Source organism: Triticum aestivum, chromosome 5A (assembly GCF_018294505.1).
Source record: "Triticum aestivum cultivar Chinese Spring chromosome 5A, IWGSC CS RefSeq v2.1, whole genome shotgun sequence".
Classification (NCBI taxonomy): domain Eukaryota; kingdom Viridiplantae; phylum Streptophyta; class Magnoliopsida; order Poales; family Poaceae; genus Triticum; species Triticum aestivum.
In genome coordinates, this window is record NC_057806.1 from 391,128,383 (window position 1) to 391,144,542 (window position 16,160).

The 16,160-nt window shown below is 41.9% G+C and overlaps 1 long non-coding RNA gene across 1 annotated transcript; it reads left to right on the plus strand.

Annotated features, from left to right (window-relative positions):
* Positions 1-2,019: 2,019 nt before the first annotated feature.
* Positions 2,020-3,056, plus strand: LOC123106978 (uncharacterized). The gene is made up of 3 exons (XR_006451560.1): positions 2,020-2,080; positions 2,551-2,639; positions 2,850-3,056. It is a non-coding gene; the product is annotated as an uncharacterized lncRNA (long non-coding RNA).
* The last annotated feature ends 13,104 nt before the right edge of the window (positions 3,057-16,160 follow it).

Below are 16,160 nucleotides of genomic sequence, written 5' to 3' on the forward strand. Positions count from 1 at the left end.
AAATCATGCAAGTTAGAGTCCAAAACAAGGTCAAAAGTGTTTGGAAAAGTATATACGATGGAGACGTATCAACTCCCCCATACTTAAACCTTTGCTTGTCCTCAAGCAATTCAGTTGACAAACTGAAAGTGATAAATAAAAAATATACAAACTCTGTTTGATCTTGTTGTTGCAAATATGTAAAGCCAACATTCAAGTTTTCAGCAAAGATTATGAACTAACCATATTCACAATAACATTTAGGTCTCATATTTACTCATGTCAATGGCATAATCAACTAGCGAGCAATAATAGTAAATCTCGAATGACAACACTTTCTCAAAACAACCATAATATGATATAACAAGATGGTATCTCGCTAGCCCTTTCTGAGATCGCAAAACATAAATGCAGAGCTCCCCTGAAGATCAAGGACTGACTGGAGATTGTAATTCATGGTAAAAGAGATCCAGTCATACTCAATGTAAATTAATAGCAATGCATGCAAATGACAGCGGTGCTCTCCAACTGGTGCTTTTTAATAAGAGGATGATGACTCAACATAAAAGTAAATAGATAGGCCCTTCGCAGAGGGAAGCAGGGATTTGTAGAGGTGCCAGAGCTCGAGTTTTGATGCAGAGATAAATAATATTTTGAGTGGTATACTTTCATTGTCAACATAACAACCAAGAGATCTCAATATCTTCCATTCTACACACATTATAGGCAGTTTCTAGACAGAATGGTAAAGTTTATACTCCCCCCCACCAACAAACATCAATCCATGGCTTGTCCGAAACAACGGGTGCCTCCAACTAACAACAATCCTTGGGGAGTTTTGTTTGCAATTATTTTAATTTAAGCATGGGACTGGGCATCCCGGTTACCAGCCATTTTCTCGTGAATGATGAGCGGGGTCCACTCATTTAAATATATTATAACTGAACACCCTTCCAGCCCTCTCACGCCATCAACAACCACAGCCGTTTATTTTCGCGATTGAGCCACTTTTGGCCGTCTGTTCACGGTTAAGGCGTTGTCTCCCTCGTTTTTCAGCAAGTGGGCCGTCTGTCCTATAGGGAAGCTACTCCCGTGGAAAAATCGAAGCGCGCTGGTTGATTGGGCCTCTGGCTAATTCAGCGTTACGAGCGAGAAGCCCATCGCAACGGAGAAATATAACACGATATCTCTCCTCACCCACCCGCGACCTCTCTCCTCCTAAGGAAACCCACACAATATCTCTCCTCACCCACCCGCGACCTCTCTCCTCCTAAAGAAACCCACACGACCTCTCTCCTCGCTCGCACCCCTCCCTCTCCCACGCGGATGACAACGGCGACCGCGGCGTGTCCGCTTCCCATGGTCGTGGCAGTCCTCCCCGCGCAAACAATTGGGCTTGCAGCGCCTCACCTCCTCGACCTCCCGTTCCGGCGGACCATCCCTCCGGAAACCGCCAGTGGCTAGATGCGACCTCAGGTGGCGTCATCCTTCCCAGATCTGGGCCAAGCGGCTTTTGCCCTCCCTCTTCGATGGGAGGCGCCCATCCCACAATCTGACTTCAAGCAGCCGCACCCACCAGGATGCACCTGCTTGCCGGGCTATGACGCCACCCATCCCTAAATCGCTGGCGGTGGCGGCAACAAGCCGACGACGCCTTCGCCAAGGTTGTAGCGATGGAAACCACACTAGGGTTCCGGGTGCTATTGGGAGGGGCGAGCGTGCGGCATGGGCAGCTGGCGTTTGGGACACATCTCCACACGCATAAGCTAGGATCTTGCCGCAGCGGTGGCGGCGAATGACGCCCCATCTTTCCTTAGCCGGCGACGGTTGATCAACGCGGCGACATCATGCACTGCCCCTGTCCTTCACATCTCAATATCGCAGTCGTGGCCTTCCTCGTCCATCAGAGGTGCTCAACCATCTAAACACTAACCTTCCCTCATCTTATTTCAGATCGTAACTCTGTTTTAATTCAATCATACTCTGTTTTTCTTGGTACAGGGGACTCTTGGTGGGCAACTTCTTCTTCGCCATGGTTCTCAGCAACTGCACAAGTAGGTCGGGTCTCTCGGATTGGTGCCCCGTGGAATTCAGATTGTAGGTGATGTATGGCGCTGCACAAGAGAGGACATGTCTATTGGGAACAACTAAATTTCTCCGTGCCATGCTACTGCATGAACTACCTAATCCATAAGCAACTCTACACACAAGAGTTCAGGGTTGAATAGAGTTGTTTCCTCCAGATGGTTGGAAATTAAGGTTTTGTGTATACAAAGTTTCAGTATTGTTGGCTTGTCATATTATTCGGTGGTCACCTACCCAAGCAACAAGCACGGATTGTGGAAGAAGTGAAAAGTATACTAGAGATTATATGTGTTCAAAATCAAATGCTAGCCCTAGAAATATTAGTCGAACAAGTCGTTCAAATCGTTATTTTAGTAATGTATATAAGTCAATACGACTTTGGTAATCAAGTTGATCAAATTTCTTCTTTTTATTTACCTTTTTTTCTCTGAACCATTTTTATCCTTTTCTTCCAGAATCACATAACTAACATAGTCTAACTATCAGGTCTTCAGTATAAACGGACAAAGGAAGAAATGTTCTTCAAGTCTCAAGCATTGTTGGGTTCTGACGGTGAGAATATCTTTTACAGTGAGGTAACGACATAACTAGACATGTACAACAAGTTTGCAATCGTTATCAGTGTTCTGCCTAGCTCATGGTGCCTTAAGTTGCTTCCATATCTTTCTATGAATCTATCAAATCCTAGCTTTGGTACTGATGCTTTTGAATGCTCACTTGTATTTACTTAACTAAAAGCTACCAACTGTGATACATAATTTCCAAGTTTTTTTCGTATCTACCAGCTTTTGGCTATCCTGGGTGGTGGAATGGCGCTAGAGGGTTCTCAGTTTAATGCCAAGTATTTTGACAGCAAGATGGTATAGCTGCAGTAAGTTACCTCTCTGCCGCTTTTTTTATATATTAAACTTTGGAGGTCATAAGAAGCTTTCTTTCTTGTTCGATGACACCATGTACTTTGTGTAATGGTTGCAATATTCATGAACCAAGCTGACACAAACCAAATACACCTTTGCAAATCAATTGTTGACATGAACTTTAGGATTTTTCACTTCATATGTTGAAATGCCTACGAATATTGTTGAGATGAACCTCTAAGAGAACCTTCTGAGAGGCATATACACTTGTGGTATAAAAACTCCTGCCCGTACATGCTGCTTACCAATATAAATTTTGATCATCTTACAAATCCAACACTTCCATAAATTAATTATTGGTAGGGTGGGAATTTACTATGACTCAGTTAGCAAAGCGGGTCTCACCTGCAGAGGATATGGTAAAATATTCCAGAGCCCGGGGAAGAGCAATAAACCAATATGGTTATTTCTATGATGAAAGATATGAGAAGTCAGCTTTATTTAAATATGAAACATACGTAAATTATTCAGAAATCGTATCATGAGAAGCCCTCACTTAAACTAAACGAAACATTGCTGGTTTTTAGCCAAATGTTGGAATGTGGCCAAACTATGTGATTTCTTTATGCTTGGAGGCAATCATAATGACATAGACTTACTGTGACCGTTTTTAGTTTACCTTTACGTTTAATATGCCCTATTATGAAAATGCTACTGAAAGTAGAATATGACATTCAGGTTAATGTACATTTTTTTCTTCATTTCCTTTAGTTACTAAATTTGTCTTGGGTCATCTTTAGGCAATCATTTCTTTTATCATACATATCAAAAGTCCCCAAGTTGCTACTCCAGATATTTATTCAAATTCAGGGCATTTGGTTCCAGAGTACTGCTTGCTTGGACAACGATGTAGTTTATGATGGACTTTGGATAGGAACTTCCGTTCCAAGATTCTGGAGATCTCTTACCTCTTGATCGAAGTTCCATGGGGATGACGTCCAAATTCCAAGACTCCTGTTGACAAGAGGTTGAGTACAGATACAACATGATGATATTTCTTCCATTAGGACGCACTATTTTAGAACCCATTGTGGGTTTGGTCATTTGTCCCCCATTCTTTTTAATATTGGCTTCCCAAAACCCCATGTAACTATATAATTTGGTATAGAACATCAATGCATATTGTTATTTTGATTTTGATAAACAGTTGTTTCCTTACAACAATGAGGTAATATGTGATAGTACTAAGTAATGTGCTACCATGAGCAACCATGCTAGATGCTTGTGTCGGTTCACAACATTCATTTCATTGGGAGCTATATTTTGAGGGTCAACCGGGAGAACCTACGGGAATTTTCTTATTTACTCCCTCTGCAAAGAAATATAAGATCATTTAGATCACTATTTACAAAGAGAGTACGTAACATGTTATCGATCGTCCAGCTTATGTATCTATTTATGACCTAATTTGGAGCATATCGGATCTTGCTCGTTCCTCCTTCCATTTATATTAACTCCTATCACTAAGCATACCGGATCTTGCTCATGCCTCCTTACATTAATATTAACTCCTATCACTACATGGACAAATTGACGGGCGTGGCAACGCGCGCCATCAATGATCTAGTCTTGAGAATAACCCACCTAGCATGGAAGATATAGACAACCCTAGTTGATACATGAGCTATTCGAGCATACAAAATAGAATTGCATTTGAAGGTTTAGAGTTTGGCACATACAAATTTACTTGGAACGACAGGTAGATACCGCTTATAGGAAGGTATGGTGGACTCATATGGAATAACTTTGGACTCATATGAAGGCTAGAAAGAGACTGGGAAGTGACCAACTAGAGAGCAACAACAGTCATGAACATGCATTAAAATTAATCAACACTGAGTGCAAGAATGAGTAGGATATAATTCACCATGAACATAAATATCATGGAGGTTATGTTGATTTTGTTTCAACTACATGCATGAACATGTGCCAAGTCGAGCCACTCGAATTGTTCAAAGGAGGATACAACCCTATCATACCACATCGCAACCATTTTAATAGCATGTTGGCATGCAAGGTAAACCATTATAAACTCCTGGCTAATTAAGCATGGCATGAGCAACTATAATCTCTACTTTTCATTGCAAACTTGTTTCATTCATAATAGGCTGAATCAGGAAAGATGAACTAATCATATTTACAAAAACAAGATAGGTCGAGTTCATACTAGCTTCTCTCATCTCAATCGGTCCATCATATATCGTCATTATTGCCTTTCACTTGCACGACCGAACGGTGTGGATAATAATAATAGTGCACGTGCATTGGACTAAGCTGGAGTCTGCAAGCATTTAATACAAGGGAGAAGACAAGGTAATATGGGCTCTTGGTTAGATCAACAATAATGCATATGAGAGCCACTCAACATTTTCATCATGGTCTTCTCCTCTCAACCCCCAAAGAAAAGAAATAAAACTATTTACATGGGAAAGCTCACAATAAGCAAAAGAAGAACAAGAAATCTTTTTGGGTTTTCTTTTAGTTACTACTACTACAAGCATGGAAAGTAAACTAGCTAAAAGCTACAACTTATTTTTTTGTTTTTCTTAAGGTTTTTCAAACACACAAGAAGAATGCTAAAAAGGAAAATAAACTAGCATGGATAGTACAATGAAAAAGTATGAGCAACGACAGCTAGAATAAGTGTGTGAACATGAATGTAATGTCGGTGAGAAATACGTACTCCCCCAAGCTTAGGCTTTTGGCCTAAGTTGGTCTATGGCCACTGATCGAAGCTACTCTCTCCGGTGTACTGAGGAGGGTCCTTAGGGTGCCACTGGTTGGCGATCTCCTCTAGATCCCACTGATAAACAGACTGACGATAAGGATCAAGTGGTGGCTCCGGCTCAGGCTCTAGGACTTGTGTCAGCCTCCAGTACGCATAAATAGCCTCAGGTAAGATGAGGTACGTGCCTGAAAGTGTGTTAAAAAGAGAGGGTGCAGGCAAGGTAATAATCTCACAGCGAGTTTTATCAAATATCAATTTATACTTAAGCATCTTCTTCTTATCTTTAACAATAAAATCATGTGCTACCATACTCTTATAATCTAGAAAAATAGGGGGCAACAACTTTTCCTCTTTCTCATAATGCCTAATAGGTATCTCAAAGTATTCAGCAAAGCATGAAGCAAAGATGCCTCCGAAGATGGGGCCCTTTGTCCGGTTCAGATTTAATCGTTTAGCAACAATAGCGCCTAAGCTGAATGTAGTATCACAAAACAAAGAATGGCGCAAAATTACAATATCAGGGGCACTAAGATTTCCATTTTCCTGTGACCAATTAAGCATCTACTAGCAAATGTCGCAAAGTAACATAGAACACGGAAATGTATGCTGGTAATTCTTGCATCTGAAATTTTCCTAGTTTCTCCTACATCAATTCTATCAATAAACCCGTCCACATCCCTACGATGTGGTTCCTCGATGATTCCCTCAAAGGGTATCTTGCATACCCGACAAAAATCATGAAGTGACATCTCCTTAACCTCATCATATAAGTGAAACTCCACTGAAGGTGGTGATTTCTTAGCATGGAAATAAAAAATTTGCACGAACATATTAGTGAGTAGAAGATACTGTTTGCGCTGGTCGCGGAGGAAGTCAATGAGGCATGCATTCTCAGCCAAATAATAAAAGTCCTCGTAAATCCCGGCTTCTCTCAAGAACTCATCACAAGGTCATTCGCGCGGCCGAACCTCTGTAGTGCAAGGAAGATTATATTTGGGCTTTTTATTCTCTTCATTTTGCTTATCCTTCAAGCTTCGGCTCGAAGAACCTCTCGACAACCTCTTCAACATTTTCTCCCTTTGAAAATTTCTTAAATTTTTAGTGACTCAAAATAAAAGTGAAACAAAACTCAATAAGATTGATAGCAACTACTCCTACAAGTGCCTAGAGGCCATATCATGCATTAAAACTACTTTGGACCATATAAATTTGGCATGCAAGCTCAAGAACAGGGTCACCTTAGGAGCAAAAATTTGCAATAAATAAAGCACTAGAACAAAAACTAATTGGACCATTGGGGAAGTCACATACCGAAGAACAACCCCCCAAAGCAGTTTTGCGAATGGAGCTTTAAGAAAGGAGATCAAAAATGACAGCAAGATGAGCTAGAACATGGGTTTGAGCTGTGGGATGATTTTTTCTGGAGGAAGACAAAGTGTGTGGGTGATGGAATAAGTGGAGGGGGTCCACATGGGGTCCATGAGGCAGGGGGCTCCCCAGGGGGTGGGCGTGCCCTGAACCCTTGTGGACAAGTGGTGTGACCCCCTGGTGTGTTCTTAGTGCCAATAATTCTAAAATATTCTACAAAAATTCAGGTATCACTTTCAGGACATTTGGAGAACTTTTATTTCCGGGGTATTTTTTATTGCAAGGATAATTTAGAAAACAGACAGAAAATACCATTTTTGCTTTATTTAATCTAAATAACAGAAAGTAAAAGGAGGGTACAGAGGGTTGTGCTTTCTAACTTCATCCATCTCATGCTCATAAAAAGGAATCCACTAACAAGGTTGATTAAGTCTTGTTAACAAACTCTTTCCGAATAACAAGAAACCGGAGAATTTTCGAATAACACTAAGTTACCTCAACGGGGATATGCATGTCCCCAACAATAAGAATATCATATTTCTTCTTGACACTAGGAAGAGGGAATTCAAAACCTCCAATAGTGATCGTTGAAATTTTTCCAATAGAATTGATACTGTTGACTTGAGGTTGTTTCCTCGGAAAGTGTACCGTATGCTCATTACCATTAACATGAAAAGTGACATTGCTTTTTTTGCAATCAATAACAGCCCCCACAGTATTCAAAAAGGGTCTACCAAGAATAATAGACATAATGTCGTCCTCGGGAATATCAAGAATAACAAAGTCCATTAAAATAGTAACATTTGCAACCACAACAGGCACATCCTCACAAATACCGATAGGTATAGCAGTTGATTTATCAGCCATCTGCAAAGATATTTCAGTAGGTGTCAACTTATTCAAATCAAGTCTACGATATAAAGAGAGAGGCATAACACTAACACCGGCTCCAAGATCACATAAAGCAGTTTTAACATAGTTTCTTTTAATGGAGCATGGTATAGTTGGTACTCCTAGATCTCCTAATTTCTTTGGTATTCCACCTTTAAAAGTATAATTGGCAAGCATGGTCGAAATTTCAGCTTCCGGTATCTTTCTTTTATTTGTAACAATATCTTTCATATACTTAGCATAAGGATTCATTTTAAGCATATCAGTCAAACGCATACACAAAAAGATAGGTCTAATCATTTCAGCAAAGAGCTCAAAATCCTCATCCTCCTTTTTCTTGGATGGTTTAGGAGGAAAAGGTATGGGTTTCTGAACCCATGGTTCTCTTTCTTTACCGTGCTTCCCAGCAGCAAAGTCTGTCTTATCATAATGTTGATTCTTTGATTGTGGGTTATCAAGATCAACAACAGGTTCAATCTCTACATCATTGCTATTGCTAGGTTGAGAAACAACATGAACAACATCATTAATATTATCACTAGGTGCATGCTCATTACCAGATTGTGTTTCAACATCAGAAATAGAAATATCATTGGGATTCTCAGGTGTGTCTGTTGGGGAACGTAGTAATTTCAAAAAAAATTCCTACGCACATGCAAGATCATGGTGATGCATAGCAACGAGAGGGGAGAGTGTGTCCATGTACCCTCATAGACCGGAAGCAGAAGCGTTAGCACAACGCGGTTGATGTAGTCGTACGTCTTCATGTTCCGACCGATCAAGTACCGAACGCACGTCACCTCCGAGTTATGCACACGTTTAACTCGATGACGTCCCTCGAACTCTGATCCAGCGGAGTGTTGAGGGAGAGTTTCGCCAGCACGACGGTGTGGTGACGATGATGATGTTCTACCGACGTAGGGCTTCGCCTAAGCACCGCTACGATATGATCGAGGTGGATTACGGTGGAGGGCAGCACCGCACACGGCTAAGTGACCAAGAGATCAATTGTAGTGTCTATGGGGTGCCCCCTCCTCCATATATAAAGGGGGGAGGAGGAGTGCGCCGGCCAAGGGGGTGGCGCGCCCTAGGAGGGGGAAACCTACTCCAAGTAGGTTTGCCCCTCCCTTTCCTAGTCCAAGAAGGAGGGGGAAGGAAGGAGTGGGAGAGGGGAAAGGCAAGGGGGGTGCCCCCCTTTCCTTGTCCTATTCGGACTCAAGGGGAGGGGGCGCGCCTCTTGCCCTGGCCGGCCCCTCTCTCTCTCCACTAAGGCCCACCAAGGCCCATTAGTTCCGGGGGGGGGGGGGTCCGGTAACCTCCGGTACTCCGATAAATGTCCGAAACCTTTCCGGTGTCCAAACATAGTCGTCCAATATATCGATCTTTATGTCTCGACCATTTCGAGACTCCTCGTCATGTCCATGATCACATCCGGGACTCCAAACTACCTTCGGTACATCAAAACATATAAACTCATAATATAACTGTCATCTACCTTAAACGTGCGGACCCTACGTGTTCGAGAACTATGTAGACATGACCGAGACACGTCTCCGGTCAATAACCAATAGCGGAACCTGGATGCTCATATTAGCTCCTACATATTTTATGAAGATCTTTATTGGTCAAACCGCATAACAACATACGTTGTTCCCTTTGTCGTCGGTATGTTACTTGCCCGAGATTCGATCATCGGTATTTCAATACCTAGTTCAATCTCGTTACCGGCAAGTCTCTTTACTCGTTCCGTAATACATCATCCCGCAACTAACTCATTAGTTGCATTGCTTGCAAGGCTTATAGTGATGTGCATTAATGAGTGGGCCCAGAGATACCTCTCCGACCATCGGAGTGACAAATCCTAATCTCGAAATACGCCAACTCAACAAGTACCTTTGGAGACACCTGTAGAGCACCTTTATAATCACCCAGTTACGTTGTGATGTTTGGTAGCACACAAATGTTCCTCCGGTAAATGGGAGTTGCATAATCTCATAGTCATAGGAACATGTATAAGTCATGAAGAAAGCAATAGCAACAAACTAAACGATCAAGTGCTAAGCTAACGGAATGGGTCAAGTCAATCACATCATTCTCCTAATGATGTGATCCCATTAATCAAATGACAACTCTTTGTCTATGTCTAGGAAACATAACCATCTTTGATTAACGAGCTAGTCAAGTAGAGGCATACTAGTGACACTCTGTTTGTCTATGTATTCACACATGTATCATGTTTCCGATTAATACAATTCTAGCATGAATAATAAACATTTATCATGATATAAGGAAACAAATAATAACTTTATTATTGCCTCTAGGGCATATTTCCTTCAGTCTCCCACTTGCACTAGAGTCAACAGTCTAGATTACACAGTAATGATTCTAACACCCATGGAGCCTTGGTGCTGATCATGTTTTGCTCGTGGAAGAGGCTTAGTCAACGGGTCTGCAACATTCAGATCCGTATGTATCTTGCAAATCTCTATGTATCCCACCTGGACTTGATCCCGGATGGAGTTGAAGCGTCTCTTGATGTGCTTGCTTCTCTTGTGAAATCTGGATTCCTTTGCCAAAGCAATTGCACCAGTATTGTCACAAAATATTTTCATTAGTCCCGATGCACTAGGTATGACACCTAGATCGGATATGAACTCCTTCATCCAGACTCCTTCATTTGCTGCTTCCGAAGCAGCTATGTACTTCGCTTCACATGTAGATCCTACTACGACACTTTGTTTAGAACTGCACCAACTGACAGCCCCACGGTTTAATAAAAACATGTATCCGCCTTGCAATTTAGAATCATCCGGATCAGTGTCAAAGCTTGCATCGACGTAACCATTTACGATGAGTTCTTTATCACCTCCATAAATGAGAAACATATCCTTCGTCCTTTTCAGGTATTTCAGGATGTTCTTGACCGCTGTCCAGTGATCCACTCCTGGATTACTTTGGTACCTCCCTACTAAACTAATAGCAAGGCACACATCAGGTCTGGTACACAACATTGCATACACGATAGAGCCTATGGCTGAAGCACAGGGAACATCTTTCATTTTCTCTCTATCTTCTGCAGTGGTCAGGCATTGAGTCTTACTCAACTTCACACCTTGTAACACAGGCAAGAACCCTTTCTTTGCTTGATCCATTTTGAACTTCTTCAAAACTTTGTCAAGGTATGTGCTTTGTGAAAGTCCAATTAAGCGTCTCGATCTATCTCTATAGATCTTGATGCCCAATATATAAGCAGCTTCTCCGAGATCTTTCATTGAAAACTCTTATTCAAATATCCTTTTATGCTATCCAGAAATTCTATATCATTTCCAATCAACAATATGTCATCACATATAATATCAGAAATGCTACAGAGCTCTCACTCACTTTCTTGTAAATATAGGCTTCTCCAAAAGTCTGTATAAAACCATAAGCTTTGATCACACTATCAAAACATTTATTCCAACTCCGAGAGGCTTGCACCAGTCCATAAATGGATCGCTAGAGCTTGCACACTTTGTTAGCTCCCTTTGGATCGACAAAACCTTCTGGTTGCATCATATACAACCCTTCTTCCAGAAATCCATTCAAGAATGCAGTTTTGACATCCATTTGCCAAATTTCATAATCATAAAATACGACAATCGCTAACATGATTTGGACAGACTTAAGCATCGCTACGGGTGAGAAAGTCTCATCATAGTCAATCCCTTGAACTTGTCGAAAACATTTTGCAACAAGTCGAGCTTTATAGACAGTAACATTACCATCTGCATCAGTCTTCTTCTTGAAGATCCATTTATTTTCAATGGCTTGACGATCAACGGGCAAGTCAACCGAAGTCCACACTTTGTTCTCATACATGGATCCCATCTCAGATTTCATGGCCTTAAGCCATTTTGCGGAACCTGGGCTCACCATCGCTTCTTCATAGTTCGTAGGTTCGTCATGGTCTAGTAACATAACCTCCAGAACAGGATTACCGTACCACTCTGGTGTGGATCTTACTCTGTTTGACCTACGAGGTTCAGTAACAACTTGATCTGAAGTTTCATGATCATCATCATTAACTTCCTCACTAATTGGTGTAGGTGTCACAGGAACCGGTTTCTGTGATGAACTACTTTCCAATAAGGGAGCAGGTACAGTTACCTTATCAAGTTCTACTTTCCTCCCACTCACTTCTTTCGAGAGAAACTCCTTCTCTAGAAAGATTCCAAATTTAGCAACAAAAGTCTTGCCTTCGGATCTGTGATAGAAGGTGTACCCAACAGTCTCTTTTGGGTATCCTATGAAGACACATTTCTCCGATTTGGGTTCGAGCTTATCAGGTTGAAGCTTTTTCACATAAGCATCGCAGCCCCAAACTTTAAGAAACGACAACTTTGGTTTCTTGCCAAACCATAGTTCATAAGGCGTCGTCTCAACGGATTTAGATGGTGCCCTATTTAACGTGAATGTAGCTATCTCTAGAGCATAACCCCAAAATGATAGCGGTAAATCAGTAAGAGACATCATAGATCGTACCATATCCAGTAAAGTACGATTACGATGTTCGGACACACCACTACGCTATGGTGTACCGGGTGGCGTGAGTTGCGAAACTATTCCGCATTGTTTCAAATGAAGACCAAACTCGTAACTCAAATATTCTCCTCCACGATCATATCATAGAAACTTTATTTTCTTGTTACAATGATTTTCAACTTCACTCTGAAATTCTTTGAACTTTTCAAATGTTTCAGACTTATGTTTCATTAAGTAGATATACCAGTATCTGCTTAAATCATCTCTGAAGGTGAGAAAATAACGATAGCCGCCGCGAGCCTCAATATTCATTGGACCACACACATCTGTATGTATGATTTCCAACAAATCTATTGCTCGCTCCATAGTTCCGGAGAACGGAGTTTTAGTCATCTTGCCCATGAGGCACAGTTCGCAAGTACCAAGTGATTCATAATCAAGTGGTTCCAAAAGTCCATTAGAATGGAGTTTCTTCATGCGCTTTACACCGATATGACCTAAACGGCAGTGCCACAAATAAGTTGCACTATCATTATCAACTCTGCATCTTTTGGCTTCAATATTATGAATATGTGTATCACTACTATCGAGATTTAATAAAAATAGACCACACTTCATTGGTGCATGACCATAAAAGATATTACTCATATAAGTAGAACAACCATTATTCTCTGATTTAAATGAATAACCGTCTCGCATCAAACAAGATCCAGATATAATGTTCATGCTCAATGCTGGCACCAAATAACAATTATTCAGGTCTAAAACTAATCCCGAAGGTAGATGTAGAGGTAGCGTGCCGACCGCGATCACATCGACTTTGGAACCATTTCCCACGCGCATCATCACCTCGTCCTTAGCCAATCTTCGCTTAATTCGTAGCCCCTGTTTCGAGTTGCAAATGTTAGCAACAGAACCAGTATCAAATACCCAGGTGCTACTACGAGCATTAGTAAGGTACACATCAATAACATGTATATCACATATACCTTTGTTGACCTTGCCATCCTTCTTATCCGCCAAATACTTGGGGCAGTTCCGCTTCCAGTGACTAGTCTGCTTGTAGTAGAAGCACTCGGTCTCAGGCTTAGGTCCAGACTTGAGTTTCTTCTCTTGAGCAAAAACTTGTTTGCCGTTCTTCTTAAAGTTCCCCTTCTTCTTCCCTTTTCCCCTTTTCTTGAAACCGGTGGTCTTATTGACCATCAACACTTGATGCTCCTTCTTGATTTCTACCTCCGCAACCTTTAGCATCGCGAAGAGCTCGGGAATTGTCTTATTCATCCCTTGCATAATATAGTTCATCATGAAGCTTTTGTAGCTTGATGGCAGTGATTGAAGTACTCTGTCAATGACACTATCAACAGGAAGATTAACTCCTAGTTGAGTCAAGTGATTATGTTACCCAGACATTTTGCATATATGTTCACTGACAGAACTATTATCCTCCATCTTGCAGCTATAGAACTTATTGGAGACTTCATATCTCTCAATCCGGGCATTTGCTTGAAATATTAACTTCAATTCCGGGAACATCTCATATGCTCCATGACGTTCGAAACGTCGTTGAAGTCCCGGTTCTAAGCCGTAAAGCATGGCACACTAAACTATCGGGTAGTCATCAGCTTTACTCTGCCAAACGTTCTTAATGTTGTCAGCAGCATCTGTAGCAGGCCTGGCACCCAGCGGTGCTTCCAGGATGTAATTCTTCTGTGTAGCAATGAGGATAATCCTCAAGTTACGGACCCAGTCCGTGTACTTTCTACCATCATCTTTCAACTTTGCTTTCTCAAGGAACGCATTAAAATTCAACGGAACAATAGCACGAGCCATCTATCTACAATCAACATAGACAAGCAAGAAACTATCAGGTACTAAGTTCATGATAAATTTAAGTTCAATTAATCATATTACTTAAGAACTCCCACTTAGATAGACATCCCTCTAATCCTCTAAGTGATCACGTGATCCAAATCAACTAAACCATGTCTGATCATCACGTGAGATGGAGTAGTTTCAATGGTGAACATCACTATGTTGATCATATCTACTATATGATTCACGCTCGACCTTTCGGTCTCAATGTTCCGAGGCCATATCTGTTATATGCTAGGCTCATCAAGTTTAACCTGAGTATTCCATGTGTGCAACTGTTTTGCACCCGTTGTATTCACTACAAAAAAAGACACATCCTTGACATTTTGGGCCGAACGAAATTTTTTTTTGTCATACATATGACACTTCTATGATGATAATTGTGACAAAACCCGGTATCATCATAGATGTGGTGGGCTCCTACTTCTATGACAAAAAATCATGACAGAAAATGGGCTTTTCGTCCTGGGCGGGACGGAGACGCCCTCGATGCGGCTATATCTCCCACGTGTCGAAGCACGACTTAGAGGCATAACCGCATTGAAAGCAATGTCGCAAGTGAGGTAATCTTCACACAACCCATGTAATACATAAGGGAAAGATACATAGTTGGCTTACAATCGCCACTTCACACAAATACATGAATAAAGCATTACATCATCCAGATACAATCAAGGTCCGACTACGGAACCAAAATAAAAGAAGACTACCCCAAAAGCTACACAGATCCCCGATCGTCCCGACTGGGCTCCACTACTGATCAACTAGAACGAAACAACACAAAGGACAAGATCTTCATCGAGCTCCTCCTGACCTTGGTTGCGTCACCTGCTCGGTAACATCGGCACCTGCAAACTGGTTTTGGAAGTATCTGTGAGTCACGGGGACTCAGCAATCTCACACCCACGCGATCAAGACTATTTAAGCTTATGGGTAAGGTAAAGGTATGATGTGGAGCTGCAGCAAGCGACTAGCATGTATGGTGGCTAACATACGCAAATGAGAGCGAGAAGAGAAGGCAAAGCACGATCGATGAACTATGATCAAGAAGTAATCCTAGAACAACCTACGTCAAGCATAACTCCAACACCGTGTTCACTTCCCGGACCCCGCTGAGAAGAGACAATCACGGTAACACACACGGTTGATGCATTTTAATTAAGGTCAACTTCAGGTTTTCTACAACCGGACGTTAACAAATTCCCATCTTCCCATAACCGCGGGCACGACTTTCGAAAGTTCAAATCCCTGCAGGGGAGTCCCAACTTAGCCCATGACAAGCTCTCCGGGTCAACGAAGGATGTACCTTCTCCCGAGACATTCCGACCAGACTCGGTATCCCGGTTCTACAAGACAATTTTGACAAGCTAAAACAAATCCAGCAACACCGCCCGAATGTGCCGACAAATCCCGATAGGAGCTGCACATATCCCGTTCTCAGGGCACACTCAGATGAGTAATCCATACAACTAAAACCAAACCTCGAGTTTCCCCGAGGGGGTGCTGCACAGGGCTCTAGTTTGGACCAACACTAAGAGGAGCACTGGCCCGGGGGGGGGGGGGGTTAAAATAATGATGACCCTTGAGTCTGCAGAACCCAAGGGAAAGAAAAGGCTAGGTGGCGAATGGTAAAACCAATGTTGGGCATTGCTGGAGGAGTTTTATTCAAGGCGAACTGTCAAGGGGTTCCCATTATTACCCAACCGCGTAAGGAACGCAAAATCCGGGAACATAACACCGATATAACGGAAACTAGGGCGGCAAGAGTGGAACAAAACACCAGACATAAGGCCGAG